The sequence below is a fragment of the Mchenga conophoros genome, linkage group LG3 (assembly GCF_057382185.1).
Source record: "Mchenga conophoros isolate Kocher_MC1m ecotype Shallow Benthic linkage group LG3, M_conophoros_male_GT1.1, whole genome shotgun sequence".
Lineage (NCBI taxonomy): Eukaryota > Metazoa > Chordata > Actinopteri > Cichliformes > Cichlidae > Mchenga > Mchenga conophoros.
In genome coordinates this window covers 37,903,806-37,921,858 of record NC_140528.1, presented here as the reverse complement: position 1 = coordinate 37,921,858, position 18,053 = coordinate 37,903,806, and the positions used below count along the sequence as shown (strand labels likewise).

Genomic DNA, 18,053 nt, shown 5'->3' with positions numbered 1-18,053 from the left:
CTCTCACATTCACACACTGGTGGAGGCAGCTACGGTTGTAGCCACAGCTGCCCTGAGGCAGACTGACTGACTATGTAAGATTTTACACAATATTCACATTTTGACCAACTTACATTTTACTTAATCATTAGATCAGACATAAGCATTCGATGAGGAAATGGATTCTGTTCTGTTCTTCACTCATCACCTACCTGACAGCTGACACTTCACACCTGTTTCTCACCTGCAGGTCAGCCAGGAGGAGACAAACAGGATGGACCTGTTGGACTGATTGTCGGTCTGTCAGTTTCTGCTGTTATTCTTGTTGCTGTTGTTGGTTTTCTGATCTACAGAAGACATACACGACAGAACCGAGATTTTAACTAGCATCCTGATGAGCAGCAGCAGGTTTGAAATGTCTCAGAGCTTCTGTCATGTTGATGCATAAACATGAAGAAAGAGGTATTAAAAGAGGTTTAAAAGAGAGGTCTTAAAGGTAGGAAACATTAAGGCAGAAAAGCAGCAAAACCACACTGAAGAAACTTAAACACTAGAGATCTACAGAAAATATAAACGGTCTCCAGGTTCAAATGAGCGTCGTGCTGATCAAGAGATTACACAACCTCTTCGGACATAAGATCATCTTATCCTGAACATCCAGAGTCTGATGTTATTTCTCTGGTGACCATCATGTTCAGACTCAGACCAACTGTGTCTGTGCTGTCTGTCAGTGATTCTGAACTACAATTTATTCATCTTCAGGCTGTTCATTAGATAAAACTGTGTTACAAACATGAATGAATTTATGTGCTATAATCTCAGAATCAACTATAGTTTTTTCGTATTTTAGCTTCAGGATCAGCACTTTACAGTTTAATTACAGACACTGACATAAAGTGTGTGATGGTGTATAGATAAGGTCTGGTGGATTATAGATGATCAATAACTAATCTGATAGTTTTGAGGAATTGATCAGCTAAAACAGAACTGTTGCCTGAATTGTGGGTGTTTAAACCCGTATGGGAAAGAAATAGAAAAAAAACTTATAAAAGACTTGCATAAGATTGTCATGGTCCTGGGTCGAGCGACCCAGTGTTTGAGTTTTATGTATCTTTTGTATTCATTTGTGCCTAGCGTAGTTCACCTAGTTAATTTCTAGATTGCCGTTTAGTCTTGTTCCTTAGTTGTTTATGTCATCTCCCCCTGTACTAAGTCTCCCTGGTTCATGTGTCATGTCTGTGTGGTTATGTTTAGTTCATGTCTAATCTCCATGTTTCCTGTTTTACTTTGGAAGTCTGCATTCAATGTCAGTGTATTTAGTTTCGCCTCTCCTGTCCTGTCGTTAGATTTATGTGTGTCAGCTGTGCTCCCATGTGTGGCCACTTCCCCTGATCATCCCTCATGTGTATTTAGTCTCTGTGTTTCATACAGTCTGTGTCGCGTCGTCTGTGTTCCCACCCTCCATGTTGTCACAGCCAGTCCTTTGTAGTCACAGTTATGGTTTCCTGTGTCTTTTTAGTTTATCCTGGTATCACTTTCCCAGTTTAGTTATAGTTTAGTTTTGCCTTGTTTGCACTCCTTGTCTTCAGCCACAATAAAGGCTCGCTTTTCGTTCGAACTCAGTTTCGTGTCCTCGCCTGTGTCTGCACCTGAGTCCTCCACACGGTCTGCCACAGCGGACCGTGACAAAGATGTGGCCTACTTCATATAGTGAATCATATAAGGCTTACATGATTTACTCATGAAAGTGGCCACTTTCTCATTACTTTCATATATTGTTTTAGTAAGTATCCAAAACATACAAGTTTCATTTATATGATTTTTCAAGGGATCTTATATCTGTTTTCACTCTTGTATGCTTTTCATACAAGTTTCACACAAGACAGATACAAACTTTATAAGATTTATATATATCTTTTCCGTATGGGTAGGTTCACGCATATACACAGGTATTTTTGAAACTGGAGATTTTCTGTTTTTGTTTTTTTGGGTTTTTTTTTTTAATCCCGTCTACACGTACAGTTTTGGAAAAATATCTATGTCCACATGTAAACACTAAAAACTGAGTTTTTTGAAAATCTCCAACCTGGCAGGAGATCTTAAAAATCTCCGCTTTCACTGATCCTTTCAATTGTGTAATTTATTACACAATTGATCTAGGTAGCTCTTTTTTGGAAGTTCAGTTAACGCTAGAAATGTGTTTTTGTCATGCGACGGCTGTGTGAAGGCAAGAAAGGACCCAAATGCACGGCTCTAGACACACGGGGATGAACTCAAAGGCAGGTCTTTATTAACAGGAACATAAATCAAATCAAATCAAATCACTTTTATTGTCACATCACATGTGCAGGCACACTGGCACAGCACATGCGAGTGAAATTCTTGTGTGCGAGCCCCACAAGCAACAGAGATGTGCAAAACACAACAACACAAACGAGCAAAATACAAGAATGGCCAACCTGAAACTAATAAATATATGTACAATATATAATAGTGTATGCATTTCTGGATGTGTATACTAAATGTTTTTCTACGTGTGTGTGTGTGTGTGTGTGTGTGTGTGTACACATTTTTACAAATTAAATAGTAAAAAATAATAAAATAAAATATATAAAAATATATAAAAATATAAAAAAAAGAAGAAGTCATACAAAAACTATACTGGGAGCAACTAAAACTGAGGCGCTGGGAAGACACGCTAAATGCACACAACCTAGAGGGACGACGCAACACAGAACAAAGGGACACTCTGACATAAATACACAGAAGGTAATGAGGGAAGTGGGAACACACGGGGAACACAGCTGAAGACAATTACTCATGACCGAGCAGGGAGGACACGAAACTGAAAATACTGACACCAAGATGTGGACCTCAAACACAACACAGTACACAGAGATGAGCACAGAGAGAGAGAGGCAGAGAACAAGGATGAATACGAGGGGATGAGGAGAACACAGAACACAAAGGACGGGAACACGGTACCAGAGCAAACACCACAATAAAAGCATGGACACAGGGGGAATAATAATACCAAACCAAACAATCCAATGGACATAAGGAACAAAATACAAAACTACAGGAAAACTAAGAACACTGGGTCAAAATGACCCAGGACCATGACAGTTTTGGAGTTTTTACATGCTTTGGAGTTTGTATGCGCTTTGTCTCTAGGGGGCACAGTATATTTTTATATATAAACATATATAAATAAAACTAATTTGTTTTACATTAGTAATTCCTTTTGTGCATAATTTTATATTGTTGTTAATAATAAATTAATTAAAGCAACAAAACAACCTGAAGAGCCGGTTGGGAGCTGAAAGAGCCGGCTCTTTTTAGTGAGCTAAGCCAAAAGAGCCGGAAATTCCATCACTAGCCGGGAGTTAGCTGTTCTCACCGGCTCGAGTGACCCTTGAACCCCGGTTAGCTATCGAGTTGGTGGGTAACAGACAGCCGATGGCCCCGCCCCTCCCTGAGCCTGGTTCTGCTGGATGTTTCTTTCTGTTAATTTTCCTTCCCACTGTCACCAAAGTACTTGCTCATAGGGGGTCATATGATTGTTGGGTTTTTGTCTGTATCTATTAAAGTACGATCTACTGTACAACATAAAGCGCCTTGAGGCAACTGTTGTTGTGATTTGGTGCTGTATAAATAAAATTGAATTGAACTGAATTGAATTGAACTGAATAGAAACCAGACTGTTCTGTTCTATTAAGGCAGAGGGCTGTACCACTTGGCTTCCTACAGATCATCATGAGGAGATTGTGAACAACAGTGAAATGTGGAAAAGCTGGAAAGTGATCCTGCAGTAACATTGAGGAAGGCTACAGGGGTGTACGAGGTGCTCAACAGATTTGGCTCAATACAGGAGCAAGCTTGCAAAATAATGTACATAATCTGGCAGATAAAGGTTAAGAGAGACAAACCGCCAAGGGGAGACCTGTGTGCTCTTGTGGAATTATCAGATAGTGTCTTTTGTACAGTTGACATTGTTTTGTCTGTCTGAAGAATGCATTTCACCATGTATAAGATAAATGATGAGTACAATGATTGCTAATACATTCACTAACTATATTCTGTTGCAGCAAAGTGATGTGGGTGACATGGCCAAAAACTGTCACGTGGTTAACTGAATTGTGTGTAACCTCTTTTATCAATTAAAGAGTGAGGCGGACATGCAGGAATTGGAGTTGCTTGGACAGGCGAGTGGCAACACTGCCCTCCTTGATGCTCCCCTTGCAAGTGAAACATACACTGGTGTCTGTGTGGTTGCTTTCAGTAACAGTTTCTGTTTACCAGTAGGGTTGACTTAAACCCAACAGAAAGCAGTCTCACGTATTTGTTTAATATGTGCATTGAAGGACATATCCTGGTCAAAAATGACTCCAAGGTTCCTCCAGTGTTACTTTCTAGTCCCTGTCAGTACTCTTGCTGCACCCTTTTGGTCAGATAGAAGAAGTGGTATCCAGAAGTTCTACCAGTGGCTGGACGAAGCTGGACTGAAAGGGAGGTACTAATCATGGCAGGGCAGGAAAAAGCTCTGAGCACAAGATCCACAGAAGCTGGGGTCTATTTCCCTTTTCTCACCTCTGCGGAGGGTCTTTCCTTCAAGCTTGGGTCCTCTACCAGAGGCCTGAGAGCTTGAGGGTCATGTGAAGTATCTTAGCTCTTATAGAAATTTCCGATGTTGTTCCTGGGAACCCCCTAGCTTGGGAGTCACCACACCTATTGCTCCAATGATCTTGAGTGATTTCCAGTGCACATGCACGAGAAAGGAGGGACCACAAATTACAGAAATGACAATGACAGTTACTTGTATCCATGATGTATTACTGTACGGTCTTTACTGGGTCTTTACCTTACAATATAAAGCGCCTTGAGGTGATTCTTGTTGTGATTTGGCGCTGTATAAATAAAATAATTAAATTGCATTGTCAGTAATGTTGCACATTTGGATTAAAAGGAATTGAAACCTGTGTGGCTTTGTGAGTTTGTCTTTAATGTGTCTGCAAATCTATAGACATAGTACATCGTTACACATTTATACAGTCTCACACAGCTCTTGTCAGGCACAATGCATTATAGTTAGTTTTTTTAAACTTAAACGGTAATACTCCTTACACTAACATAAGTAAAATAAACATAAACAAAAGATAGTGTGATACCCAGTCTTCATCCACTGAGATTACAGCCGATACAGGTATAGATCAAACGACAATGCCACGAGTTTTCAACTCATACTGGCGAATTAGCTCTAGCTGCTAATTGTTAGCTTCATGGTTATTGCTACCAATGAATATACAGTGGGGCAAAAAAGTATTTAGTCAGCCACCGATTGTGCAAGTTCCCCCACGGGCGACCGTGGCTCAGGGGGTTGGGAATCGCATCTGTAACCGGAAGGTCGCCGGTTCGATCCCTGGGCTCTCTGTCCTGGTCGTTGTGTCCCTGGGCAAGACACTTTACCCTACCGCCTACTGGTGTTGGCCAGAGGGGCCGATAGCGCGATATGGCAGCCTCGCTTCTGTCAGTCTGCCCCAGGGCAGCTGTGGCTACAACTGTAGTTTGCCTCCACCAGTGTATGAATGAATAGTGGCATTGTAAAGCGCTTTGGGTGCCTTGAAAAGTGCTATATCAATCCATTATTATTATTAAAATGATGACAGAGGTCAGTAATTTGCACCAGAGGTACACTTCAACTGTGAGAGACAGAATGTGAAAAAAAAATCCATGAATCCACATGGTAGGATTTGTAAAGAATTTATTCGTAAATCAGGGTGGAAAATAAGTATTTGGTCACCTCAAACAAGGAAAATCTCTGGCTCTCACAGACCTGTAACGTCTTCTGTAAGACGCTTTTCTGTCCCCCACTCGTTACCTGTATGAATGGCACCTGTTTGAACTCATCATCTGTATAAAAGACACCTGTCCACAGCCTCAAACAGTCAGACTCCAAACTCCGCCATGGCCAAGACCAAAGAGCTTTCGAAGGACACCAGGAAAAGTATTGTAGACCTGCACCAGACTGGGAAGAGTGAATCTACAATAGGCAAGCAGCTTGGTGTGAAAAAATCAACTGTGGGAGCAATCATCAGAAAATGGAAGACATACAAGACCACTGATAATCTCCCACGATCTGGGGCTCCACGCAAGATCTCATCCCGTGGGGTCAAAATGATCATGAGAACGGTGAGCAAAGATCCCAGAATCACACGGGGGGACCTGGTGAATGACCTGCAGAGAGCTGGGACCAAAGTAACAAAGGTCACCATCAGTAACACACTACAACGGCAGGGAATCAAATCCCGCAGTGCCAGACGTGTTCCGCTGCTGAAGCCAGTGCATGTCCAGGCCCGTCTGAAGTTTGCCAGAGAGCACATGGATGATACAGCAGAGGATTGGGAGAATGTCATGTGGTCAGATGAAACCAAAGTAAAACTTTTTGGTATAAACTCAACTCGTCGTGTTTGGAGGAAGAAGAATACTGAGTTGCATCCCAAGAACACCATACCTACTGTGAAGCATGGGGGTGGAAACATCATGCTATGGGGCTGTTTTTCTGCCAAGGGGACAGGACGACTGATCCGTGTTAAGGACAGAATGAATGGGGCCATGTATCGTGAGATTTTGAGCCAAAACCTCCTTCCATCAGTGAGAACTTTGAAGATGAAACGAGGCTGGGTCTTCCAACATGACAATGATCCAAAACACACCGCCCGGGCAACAAAGGAGTGGCTCCGTAAGAAGCATTTGAAAGTCCTGGAGTGGCCTAGCCAGTCTCCAGACCTCAACCCCATAGAAAATCTGTGGCGGGAGTTGAAAGTCCGTGTTGCTCGGCGACAGCCCCAAAACATCACTGCTCTCGAGAAGATCTGCATGGAGGAATGGGCCAAAATACCAGCTACTGTGTGTGCAAACCTGGTAAAGACCTATAGTAAACGTTTGACCTCTGTTATTGCCAACAAAGGTTATGTTACAAAGTATTGAGTAGTATTTTTGTTATTGACCAAATACTTATTTTCCACCCTGATTTACGAATAAATTCTTTACAAATCCTACCATGTGAATTCATGGATATTTTTTTTTCACATTCTGTCTCTCACAGTTGAAGTGTACCTCTGGTGCAAATTACTGACCTCTGTCATCATTTTAAGTGGGGGAACTTGCACAATCGGTGGCTGACTAAATACTTTTTTGCCCCACTGTATACTAATGACACATAAAGGGGGTTAACGGACAACGTTCCTACATTCTCTGTAACCCCGTTGACTTATCTTTAAACACAGCTCAAGTTATTTACTCTCTTGTATCTGCTTACCTGCAAATGTATAGACATAGAACATTGTTACACCTTTATACATAGTCTCACACAGCTCTTGTTAGGCACTGCATTATGGTTAGTGGCCGGGCTTGTTTACTACTGTGAGAGCTGCTCATTTCAGGAGATATTCCCTTTTATGTGGTAACGGAGGAATAACTACCCTTCCAGTACTGTCTTATTGGAGACTGGGGCACACATTATTTTACAACAATAAAAAAATAACCTATTTGAACAATCAGAACATTTTAAATAAATATTATATTGTAAATAAAATGGGGGATGTGTTGTTTTTGTCCATAATGCCTCTCTTGTCCTACAGTATTTATAGTGAAACATCTCCCTCTAGTGGCCACATATAAACCATGTGTGAGGATGGTGTTAATGTAAAATGTGAATCATAGTGTTCCAGTCAGTCATCAGCGTGTCTCTGCACAGCTGTAATTAAAATGTGTTCAGAGGGCCTCAGTGTCTGAATGGTTCCAGTTCAGCTCCATAACAGCAGCGTCCCTGGTTTGATTCCTGTGTTTCAGCTCATATCTGCCTCTCTCACTGAGGGGGGCGTACATATACACACACACATACACACACTAACCACTAACTCTATTTGAACCAACAGAAAAGCTGGTGCTCAGAGGAAGAGGGCGGGCTTTACTTGGTGTCAGTGACAGAAATGAAAAAAAGCTCAAATGAGTGAGAAGGACGATGAAGGAAACATCTGTGCTGTGTCTGCTCTGTAAGTAGAATCTCTGTGTTTGTTTGAATTCTTGTACTTTGACTGTCTGCTCTCCTGATAACTGATGATGGAGGAGAAGACATGAAAAACAAATCAGGCTGAATTCAAGTTCAAACACCACGAGGACCAACTGCAGGTCTGAACTGACTCTTTATCTTTGCTCAGGAGTCGAGGAAACACAGCAGGCAGTGAAAAGATCAAATCATTCACTCATTATATCAACACAGCTGCACAGTGGACACATGACTTTACTGTGGTTTCTTTTAGGAGTAGAAGACATTTTGTATTATATGAACAGTGTAGTCAGTGCACATATTTATGATCACAACAATTACATTCAGTGCTGTTTCTGAGATTAAAAAAAATAATAATTAAATTTGAATAGAGGAGCTTGAACAGCATAAACCATAGGAATATACATATGGGATGTTCTGTTTTACTATTACACACTTCCCCATCTTTTGTTGTCCAAATGTTTTTGAAACATATTCCTGTCATCAAATAGAAAATGAGCAGATATACCAGAGAGAGTTTGTGTGTTTGTCAGCTGTTTGTGTGCAGTTGTTCTATATGTTCACCTCAAATCAACCTGAGTGTCATTTCTCTTTAGTTCTGATCTCACTGCTGAGCTGCTCAACAAACCAAGGTCAGTAACCTTCTTCTGTCACAATTTAAACCTGAGAAATGTGGTAACACTTTATTACACGACCTGCAAATAAGGCACAAGTACCCTATACTTGCATGCAATTTGTGGACAACAAGGCGCAACTACGCTGCAACAAGAAAAGTGATTATGATAGTTTTAATTTTATAGGTAATATATAAGACAGACTGAATAGTGAAACTTCCATTATGCAGAAAATTACTTAAGCAGAACCAGTAATTACTCGGGTTGCTGCGATACTTAAAATTATTTACAGAACAATCTGTATCTCTTTCCCTTTAAAATACATGGAAGTTAGAAAATAGATGAAATTAAGTGACTCCATAACACGGCCCACAACCCAGTAAGTACTTACAGTACTTGTTTCATTGTTTCTTTCTTTCTTTTTTTTGTTTTTTTTGTTTCATTGTTTCTTGCAAAAACCTGATTTGTTTCCCGCAAAATGCACATAACTACAGTGCACTTGTGCAGTATTCGTGGGCAATGGAATACATGTATCGGCGCTACATATTTAAAATGCAAAATATGAGTAACTGTATTCCATTCCACGGTTCTTGTTTAAAAAGGTGGTAATCAGAATACAGTTACTTATTTTATGCAATAAGAGACTCTAATGCAGATCTTGTGACTGTACACTGTGTTCATGTCATTCAACGCCTCTCTCTGTCTCTCGCTAGCAAAGTTGACCCAGACAACAAAGTAAAGCTACTTTTCGGCTACGAGCCAGAGCATTCAGAATACGTTATACTCATTGAGTAATATAACAGAACACATTATAAATACATTTTGAGGCACATATTCTGTAATCTGTTGTGGAATACATTTTAAAAGTAACCTTGCCAACAGTGGGTCATTTTATAAAATGTAGCTAGAAATGCCTGCCAGTCCTGATATTGTTAATCAAAAAATGTATGCATTACACATTACAGATAGTAGTCTGTTGTAATACTCTATACATTACCATGTTACCCTGTAAAACAGGGGTGTCAAACTCAAATACACAGTGGGCCAAAATTCAAAACTGGAACAAAGTCGCGGGCTAATGTTAATATTTATTGAAAGAAAAATCTTCCTCCAGATATAAGAATGAATCTTTTCTTATGGACTCAAATAAGTTTTGCTGGAAAACTGAATATGGAACAAGCAAAGCTTAATACTAAACAATATATATATTAGCTGTATAATACCAGTAGGCCAGCTCTAATAGTAATTTGGTATGGCTTCGCGGGCTAAATGTAATTAGGCTGCGGGCCAAATTTGGCCCGCGGGCCAGAGTTTGACACCTATGCTGTAAAATGACCTGAAATACACAGCCTCATAATTACCATTTAACAAAGATAAAAGCTAAGGCTACAGCCACACACACCAATACATTTAATGAGGACACATTAAGTGATTTGTATTGGTGATATTTCACTTAGCATTTATGTACAAATACAACACAAAATAAAGATGGAAACCGGTGCAAAGACACTTTAAAGTGATTACCACAGTGATTCTGTAGAAACATGAACAGGTAGAAATGGAGGCTGCAGCCTGACTGCAGATCAGTTTGTTACCTGTTGAAGTTCAGCATCTGGCTGCTGAGCTGGGGTCAGCATTCACTCAGCTTTAACATTACTCTGGATTCCTGGCTATATATCTCCACAGTTTACAAAAACTACAACTACTCTCTTCCTCCTGCCTATGGACTGAAATTAGTTGACTGTAGCACAAATGTGCCGAAAAAATTGAATTCTTTAAAAATAAAGAAAATTTAAAAGAAAAAAAACATTCTTTGAATGTTTTTTTTCTTTTTCAATTCAATTTTATATTAATCCCATAGTCAAAACACAAAGCACATTATACTGTAAGATAAAGACTCTACAATAATACAAAGAAAATCCTTACAATCAACCCGTTTGAGAACTCCACCCTTCTAACAGTATTAAATGGATGAAATCTACAGAGAACAATTTTTGCATCAGACTATAAACACATAAAGTTTGACATTTTAACGTAGGAGTGAATTCAATTCAGCACAATACAACACTCACTGTTAAGTCAGATTGTTGAATGTTGCCATTGTGCTTCTTAAATTTGTAAAGTTTTAGTTCAAACTACAGGATCAAGACATTCCTTTGTCCCCCTCCCTCTTAAGGTTCTGGGAGGAGGCTGTAGTGTTTTATCACAAGCACATCCCTTGTGAAGATTCTGTTTGATTTTGCTTCCTGCTTTTATTATCCTTTTGGTGAGCAGGAGGTCTCAGACACACACACACACACACACACACGCACAAGTTCTTGCACATGCATACACGTGCACACACATAAACACACATAGGGCCTTGTCTTCGTTTTACGGAGGGAGGTGCTGTGATGTGTATTGCAACAGTTTGTCAATAAAAAGGTTGCGAGGACAGCTGCTCTTCGAAGTATTTGGGCTACAGAGAGGTGAGGAGCATAGCTCCACTGCCTGGTTCTGACCAAAGCCTTTCCTCGTTAGCGAGTTAAAGACCAGTTAAAGATGTTCTGTCTTGATTTCGCTCATCATGAGGAATAAGTCTCTAAACTAGCGGCCTGTGGAAACACAGACTCAACACTCACCTCAAGGTGCTCAATATGCTTCATAATGAGAGAGAGAACTCTACAAAGATGAAAAGAAAACCACAACAATCAGACAACCCCCTTTGAGCAACCACTTTGGCGACAGTGGAAGGGAAAACCTCCCTTAAAGTGGGAAGAAACCTTCAGCAAAACCAAACTCGGAGAAAGGCAGCCATCTGCCACAACTGGTTAGGGTGAGCTAGGGGAGATAAAACAAAAGAAATGCTGTGGAAGACGGACAGAGATTAATAAATCTAAATATTTAATATCTAAATATTAAATGCATTGGCTAAGGAACAAAGACAGAGGACATGACAGACTTAGACAGGAAATGGGGAATGACAAAGCAACAAGAAAATATAGATCAGGAATAACTCAACTTTGAAGCAAAACCAGCTCAATACATTACAACTAAAAGAAATCACCATAACACACAACAAAACATTGCTGGGTCTAATGACCCAGAACCATGACAATTTGTGCCCTACCTGATTTCCCTGTTTTTGTATGTTTGTCACACTTAATCATTTTTTCCACACAGGGCCATCTGAGCATGGATTTTTTCCATGGTGGTGTTGGTGTAATTTAATTTATAAACTACATTTGTGTTTTCTTTGTCTAATATTTAAATGTGTTTGATCATCTGAAACATTTACAGTGAGTGTGACAAACATACAAAAACAGGAAATTAGAAAGAGCACGAATGCTTTTTCACACCACTGTAAATTCAGTTGTGGATTTAACAGGGAGCCAGTGTAGAGAAGCTAACATAGGAGAAATATGCTCTCTCTTTGTAATTCCTGTCAGTGCTCTTGCTGCAGCATACAGCTACATTTTAGTTTAATATATTCACTGAAGGACATATCCTGTAAAAAAAAACAACACCTTCCTCACAGTGTTACTGGACATCAGAATAATGCCATCCACAGTAAGTATCTGCTTAGATACCACATTTCTAAGATTTTTAGGGCCAATTATTCTAGCTTTCGTTAATTTCATTAAGAAGTGATCAAACAAAGGAGTTTTCAGGCAACACTGTTAATGTTCAGTTTCTACGCCATTTTTCTTTTTTCCTGGTGTGCAGAAAACTGAAGAACGTTTGTAATGCAAGCAACACCATAACTGTAACTGTAATGTTACTGTTAATGTTAATGTTGTAATGTAACTGTAATGTTACGGAATTTAGTACAGTTCCAATATAATTTATTGTGTTAATGGAAAATGTAATGTAATATGATCTGTTTGGTTTGATGTTTTTAGAATGAAAATTATAAAATAATAAAAGCAATAAACCATTTGGACCTTTTTATCAAATATAACACATAATCAATTTTTCATTTTAACCCTCACAGCTCGTCTGACTGTGAGTCCCAGCAGCTCCCAGTTCTTTCAATATGACTTTGTGTCTCTGAGCTGTGAGGAGGACGACAGCTCTGCTGGATGGACTCTGAGGAGAAACACAAGCAAACAGCAGAGGGCTCAGTGTGGAGATGGGTGGGGAAAACCAGCTGGTTCTTCCTGTAACATCAGATATACTTACCCATCTGACAGTGGAGTTTACTGGTGTGAGTCCAGAGAAGGCACCGTCAGTAACATGGTTCACCTCACAGTCACTGGTAAGTAGATCAAAAATCGCAAAGTGCTTTACAATAAAAAAAAACTGAGAACAAAAATATAAAACAGCATACATATAACATCATACAGCCTAAAACTAGTTAAAAGCTAATATGAATAAATGAGAATTTAGTTGAGTCATAAAATGAGTTACAGGGACCATTAATAGCCTTCGACTACAAGAATAGGTGTTGCATTCTAGAAGGTCAGAAATATAAGCTGGGGCTTGACCACACAGGGCTTTAAAAGTAAGGACAAAGATTTTTATATTAATTTTGTGCAGTCTCTAGCAGAAGCAACATTCTGTGCTGACTGAAGATGGTCATGTCACAGTTCGCTTGAGGACTCACACGCAGGACTCAGAGGCACAGTCAGTATTTATTACAGTCCCACCAGGTGTATATACAAACAGTGCAGGGGATAGTGCTATATACAACGCGGTGACAGGGAAAGGGCTCTGGGGAAATCCAGGCAGGAAAAAGACACTCACTCCTCTTCTGGCTCTCTCTCCAAACACTCACACAAAAGGGAATCCGCTCGGGGGATGCAGGGTCAGGTCCAGGGGATGCGAGTCACACACAACGATCCAGCGATGAGTAGAAGCCACTCCCTGGCTTAAATGCTGGCTGCGCTGACGAGGCCCAGGTGTTTCCTCTTCAGAGGGGGCGTGGGCCAAGGGCGTGAACCCACCATGAGTTCCGCCCTGGCGAGAGAGCGAGAGAGAGAGAGGGGGGGGGGGAGGGAGAGAGAGGGGGGGGGGAACACTACTAGTCAGCGGCCTGCTGATCCCCTGGCCGTGACAGGTCAAGATCTTATTCAAACACATAAACAGCTCTTACAATAATCAAGCTGTGATAAAATAAAAGCATAAAATTCACCTCTAATTCAGCTTGCGAGACAACCGTTTGACACTTAGACATATTTATTAGTTGAAAAAAAACAAACAAACACTGTTTCTGATTCATTCACAAGAATGGCTCCTGAGTTCAATTCAATCTATATACCACTAAATCACAACAACAGTTGCTTCAAGGTGCTTTATATTGTAAGTAGACCGTACAATAATACATACAGATAAAAACCCAACAATCAAACGACCTCCTATGATCAAGCACTTTGGTGACAGTGGGAAGGAAAAACTTCCTTTTAACAGGAAGGAACCTCCAGTAGAACCAGGCTCAGGGAGGGGCGGGGCCATCTGCTGCGACCGGTTGGGGTGAGAGAAGGAAGACATGATGAATGACGTACTGTGGAAGAGAGACAGAGATTAATAACAAGTGTAATTCAATGCAGAAAGGTCTATTAACACATGTTGAATGAGAAAGGTGCCTGAAAACTCAATGCATCATGGGAATCTCCCAGCAGCTTATGTCTGTTGCAGCATAACTAAGGGAGGTTCCACAGAAGAGGGGCCTGAAAACTGAAGGCTCTGCCTCCCATTCTACTTTTAAATACTCTAAGAACAACAAGTAGCCCTGCAGTGCAAGAGAGAAGTGCTCTAATAGGGTGATATGGTACTACAAGGTCATTAAGATAAGATGGGGCCTGATTATTTAAGACCTTGTATGTGAGGAGCAGGATTTTGAATTCAATTCTGGATTTAACAGGAAGCCAATGAAGGGAAGCCAAAACAGGAGAAATATGCTCTCTCTTTCTAGTCCCTGTCAGGACTCTTGCTGCAGCATTTTGGATTAGCTGAAGGCTTTTCAGGGAGTTTATGGACATCCTGACATTAATGAATTAGAGTAATCCAGGCTGGAAGTAATAAATGCGTGAACTACTTTTTCAGTGCCAGTCTGAGACAGGATATTTCTAATTTTAGAGATGTTGCGCAAATGTAAGAAAGCAGTCTTACATATTTGTTTAATATGTGCGTTGAAGGACATATCCTGGTCAAAAATGACTCCAAGGTTCCTCACAGCGTTACTAGAGGCCAAGGTAATGCCATCCAGAGTAAGAATCTGGTTAGACACCATATTTCTAGGATTTTCAGGGCCGAGTACAATAACCACAGTTTTATCTGAATTAAGAAGCAGAAAGTTAGCGGCCATCCAGGTCTTTATGTCTTCAAGACATTCCTGCAGTTTAACTAATTGGTGTGTTATCTGGCTTCATAAATAGATAGAGCTGAGTGTCATCTGAATAGCAATGAAATTTATACTTTGTCTTCTGATGATACTGCCTAAGGGAAGCATGTATAATGTAAACAGAATTGGTCCTAGCACTGAACCCTGTGGAACTCCATAATTAACATCAGCGTGTGAAGAGGACTCTCCATTTACATGTACAAATTGGAGTCTATTAGTTGCTGTAATGGGTTCTGAAACTCTTCAAATAAGCCATTCCTCTGCAGATGATCAGTTAGCTGTTTGACAACTATTACTGACATATGGCAACAATTATTGTATCTAAGCTGAGCACCAAATCAGATAAAGTCTGAAAAACAAGACTTACAGAGTATTTCTGTAAGTATCTCTACAGGTGTTGTCATGAATCCAGCTGTGTGCATGTAAGATATGACCCCAAAGCAGAATCCAATAAACCAAAACTAAACTGAAAAACCCAGGCCCTTACCAAATAACTCTTAAAATAACAAAGTAGCAAACCAAACCTCAGATGTCACCAGTCTATTATTCAAACACAGACAAAGACAGACTTCAAATCCATTTGAAAGCCTGAAGCTCAGCCTTGTCCATCCTAGCTGGAAAACTGAAAAACCAGTGTTATTTGTAATCTATCGTCCACCTGTCATGGTCCTGGGTCATTTTATCTAAGCGGTTTGAGTTTTATGTGTTTTTGTCATTTTTGTATTATAAACATATATAATAAACACATAAAACTCAAACCGCTTAGATAAAATGACCCAGGACCATGACAGGTGGACGATAGATTACAAATAACACTGGTTTTTCAGTTTTCCAGCTAGGATGGACAAGGCTGAGCTTCAGGCTTTCAAATGGATTTGAAGTCTGTCTTTGTCTGTGTTTGAATAATAGACTGGTGACATCTGAGGTTTGGTTTGCCAGACGAACCTGTACACCAAGGTATTGCTTGATTTCAATTATTCAATTTTCAAGGGCAATAATTCGTTTTTCCTCCTTGAATCGCTACCTTATCGTGGTGGAGGGGTTTGTGTGTCCCAGGGATCCCAGGGGCTATGTTGTCTGGGGGCTTTTGCCCCCTGGTAGGGTCTCCCATGGCAAATTGGTCCTGGGTGAGGGACCAGACAAAGAGCGATTCAGAAGACCCTTATGAAAAGGATATTGAGGGAACAGTTTACCCTGCCCGGGATAGGGTTACTGGGGCTAGGTGCACACACACACACATATATATATTTTAGGGGTACAACGATACACAAAATTCACGGTTGAAGGAATACTTTGAGGACCTCCTTAATCCCACTGACACATCTTCCGAGGAGGAAGCAGAGTCTGGGGATGAGGGGAATGACCCGCCAATTTCCGGGGGCGAGATCACTGAGGCAGTTAAACAACTCCTTGGTGGCAGAGCCCCTGGTGTTGATGAGGTCCGCCCCGAGTTCCTGAAGGCTCTGGACGTTGTAGGGCTGTCCTGGTTGACACGCCTCTGCAATGTTGCGTGGAGATCAGGGGCAGTACCTTTGGACTGGCAGACCAGGGTGGTGGTCCCTGTCTTTAAGAAGGGGGACCGGAGGGTGTGTTCCAACTACAGGGGGATCACACACCTCAGCCTCCCTGGGAAAGTCTATGCCAGGGTGCTGGAGAGGAGGGTTCGTCCGCTAGTCGAACCTCGGATACAGGAGGAACAATGCGGTTTTCGTCCTGGTCGCGGAACACTGGACCAGCTCTTTATCCTCTCGAGGATACTTGAGGGTGCATGGGAGTTTGCCCAACCAGTCTACATGTGTTTTGTGGACTTGGAGAAGGCATTCGACCGTGTCCCTCGGGGTGTCCTGTGGGAGGTGTTGCGGAAGTATGGGGTGTCTGGCTCATTGCTACGGGCCATTCGATCCCTATACAACCGTTGCAAGAGCTTGGTTCGCATTGCCGGCAATAAGTCGGACTCGTTCCCGGTGGGTGATGGGCTCCGCCAGGGCTGCCCTTTGTCTCCGGTTCTGTTCATAATTTTTATGGACAGGATTTCTAGGCGCAGCCAAGTGGCGGAGGGCTTTCGCTTTGGTGGCCTCAGAATCTCATCTCTGATTTTTGCAGATGATGTGGTTCTGTTGGCTTCATCGGGTGAGGGCCTCCAGCTCACACTGGAACGGTTCGCAGCCGAGTGTGAAGCAGCGGGAATGAGGATCAGCACCTCCAAATCTGAGGCCATGGTTCTCAGCCGGAAAAGGGTGGAGTGCCCACTCCGGGTCGGGGATGAGTTCCTGCCCCAAGTGGAGGAGTTCAAGTATCTCGGGGTCTTGTTCGCGAGTGATGGGAGAAGGGAGCTGGAGATCGACAGACGGATTGGGGCTGCAGCTGCAGTAATGCGGACGCTGCACTGGTCCGTCGTGGTGAAGAGGGAGCTGAGTGTAAAAGCAAAGCTCTCAATTTACCGGTCGATCTACGTCCCTACCCTCACCTATGGCCACGAGCTGTGGGTAGTGACCGAAAGAACGAGATCGCGGATACAAGCGGCAGAAATGAGCTTCCTCCGAAGGGTGGCTGGCCTCTCCCTTAGAGATAGGGTGAGAAGTTCGGCCATCCGGGAGGGGCTCAGAGTATAGCAGCTGCTGCTCCACATCGAAAGGAGCCAGCTGAGGTGGTTCGGGCATCTGACAAGGATGCCCCCTGGGCGCCTCCTGGGTGAGGTGTTCCCGGCATGTCCCACCGGGAGGAGGCCCCGGGGCAGACCCAGGACACGCTGGAGAGATTATATCTCTCGGCTGGCCTGGGAACGTCTTGGTATTCCCCCGGATAAGCTGGAGGAGGTGGCTGGGGAGAGGGAGGTCTGGGCCTCTTTGCTTAGGCTGCTGCCCCCGCAACCCGGCCTCGGATAAAGCGGATGAAGATGGATGGATGGAGGGATGGATGGATGGAATAATTAGTTTTTCTATTTTTATCAGAGTTCACCTGCAAGCAGTTGTGAGAGACACACTGCTAATACTAAAACAGTTTATCAAGCAGGACAACTTTAAATATTAATTTGGCTTAAAAGAACAGTAAAGCTGAATATCATCAGCAT

The 18,053-nt window shown here is 41.9% G+C and overlaps 1 protein-coding gene across 1 annotated transcript in view; it reads left to right on the top strand.

Annotated features, from left to right (window-relative positions):
• The window catches only part of LOC146578510 (hemicentin-2-like), an 871,231-nt gene that overhangs the window by 671,009 nt on the left and 182,169 nt on the right, over positions 1 to 18,053 (top strand). The window lies entirely within an intron of this gene.